The following is a 2,410-nucleotide window of genomic DNA, read 5'->3' on the forward strand; positions in this document are numbered from 1 at the left end:
TTTCAGCTTGCTTACCTACTGCACATCAGCCAATATTTTGAACATATATGAAGTTGTAGATCTCCAAATGAGCTGATATTTTATATATACAAAGAAAAGACATATATCTACAACTTTTATCTTTTTAATAAATTCAAATTCGGTGTGCATGTAGGTGAAATATAGCAATCAATCTAGGTGAAGACAAGTCAACAATGCTGGCTGCATACAGTTTGCTATTTTGGACATAGCTGGAGCTGAAAACCTTGAATGAATATGAAATTTGATATCTGAATGCCCAAGACATTGGGTTACAACTTTCATGTTTTGACCAGCTCCCAATTCCATGTGTAAAGGGGTAAAAATGGAGCAATCTCGTGAAAGTTGATAAAATTTCAGCTTGTGTTCAAACTTGTGTTCACACTTGCATAAGGTGCTTGTGATGCCTATAAAAGGAAACCTTGGGAGAGCTCTAGGGACACACAAAATTCTGACCATTATTCTCCAAAAATTGTTGTAGAACTTCTCTCTCAAGTTTGTGAGATGAATTGTAAGTTAGGCTAGAGTTCTTAACAAGGCTAGAGATGAACCTCCATGTGTAGTATTTCTACTTCTCTGTTTTGATTCAAATTGGAGTTTTATAAATGTAATATTTTTTTATTATGTATGAAGCTATTTATCATTTTTCGTTTCAATTAATCCAAAGATTATGGTTTTCAAGTTCGTATAAATCCAGTCATGCTTTCTTTATGCGATTTCTTTTTAATCATAGTTTTATTTTATAGGTTGATCTTTTACTGCAATATTGTCAATAGTTATATTGTCAATTTTGGATAACCTATAAGATAACATCTTCTTGTTCTCAAGGAAAAAGAGTTTTATGCATATTAAATACATTTGCTTATCATTTGTTCTTCAAATAAATACTTTCCGATTGAAGGTTTGGGATGTGAAACTTTCAGTTGAGTTATAAAATTGAATCAAAATAGGAAATAGATTTACGAAGCATAGAAGGGATTCTCAACGCCTTGTTATCCTTAATACTTGATTCTCTTCAACTTATTTTTTTGTAAACGCTTCCTCGTGGGATCGACACCTCAATCTATACTTCAATAACTGCTAGTATATTTTGAGCGTAATCAAAATTTGGCGCCGTTGCCGGGGAAGCCATATCAACAAGAAAGGTTTGTACTTCAATTTTTTTTCCTTTTTTCTTTTCTTTTAATGGAAGGCGGAGCCTCCTACTTTTACTTGTAAGTTATCACGTCTCTTATTTTTCCATTGTTAATATTAATCTTATGGACGGCTAGGCCACCTATTTCTTATTATTATTATTATTATTATTATTATTATTATTATTATTATTATTATTATTGTGTGGTCGGCTGAGCCGCCTTTTATTATTTTTCTTTTCTCTTTTATGGATGGCTATGCCTCCTAGTTTCATTTTAATCTCTTGTTAAAGTTCTTTCTAATAGATTTTTATTTTTATTTTTTTTTTATAGTTTATGTTCTAAAAAAAAAAGAGAAGAAGGAATTTCCCTTTGTTTTGGGTGTATGTTTTGATAGAGAACCGAGCGTGGAAGACCTGTGAGAAGAGTTGAAATTGAGCAACAACCAAGCCCCACTGCTAGTGAGACCTCATCTGATTCTTGGTCAAGCATAACATTGTCTGACACACCTGCTACCATGAATCAACTTGAGCCTAATCCTGCACGGTCCTTGAAGGACTACTTGCACCCAACTCGTACAGCCACTCCATCATGTATTATGTTTCCCGCAAACACTCCACAACTAGATTTCAAACTGGGCATGATCCAACTCCTACCCACCTTTCGTGGATTAGAAAGTGAAAATCCATATGTACATGTTAGGGAATTTGAGGAGGTAGTAGCCATTTTTTACAGCCAACCCAATTTCATAGATTCTATTAGACTAAAATTTTTCCCGTTCTCTCTAAAAGATAGAGCAAAGAGTTGGTTATACTCTCTCAGACCAAGATCCATAGGTACATGGGCGGAAATGACTGAAGCTTTCTTTAATAAATATTTCCCGCACCATAAGACCAATAATTTGAAAAGATAGATCTCAACTTTTGCCCAAAAAGATAGTGAAACCCTATACCAAGCATGGAAAAGGTTTAAAGAATTGTTAAATTTGTGCCCACACCATGGGTATGAGAATTGGCGCCTAGATTATGAAGGACTCACAATTAGGGAGCGCCAATTCGTGGAGATGATGTGCAATGGAGAGTTTCTCCAAAAAGATCCTAATGAAGCAATTGAATTCTTGGATGACCTAGCTGAGAAAGCTCACACCTAGACTGGACCCAGTGCTACTGATAACACCAATAGGTCAAAACCTAGTGGTGTCTACCATCTATGAGAAGAAGATCACCTCAAGGCCCAATTGAATCTTGTCACAAAGAAAC

The 2,410-nt window shown here is 34.9% G+C and overlaps 1 non-coding gene across 1 annotated transcript; it reads right to left on the reverse strand.

Moving 5' to 3' along the window:
• Positions 1-2,049: 2,049 nt before the first annotated feature.
• Positions 2,050-2,156, reverse strand: LOC131161048 (small nucleolar RNA R71). The gene has a single exon (XR_009138210.1). It is a non-coding gene; the product is annotated as a small nucleolar RNA R71 (small nucleolar RNA).
• Between the last annotated feature and the right edge of the window lie 254 nt (positions 2,157-2,410).

The sequence above is a fragment of the Malania oleifera genome, chromosome 7 (assembly GCF_029873635.1).
Source record: "Malania oleifera isolate guangnan ecotype guangnan chromosome 7, ASM2987363v1, whole genome shotgun sequence".
In the NCBI taxonomy this organism is placed as follows: Eukaryota; Viridiplantae; Streptophyta; class Magnoliopsida; order Santalales; family Ximeniaceae; genus Malania; species Malania oleifera.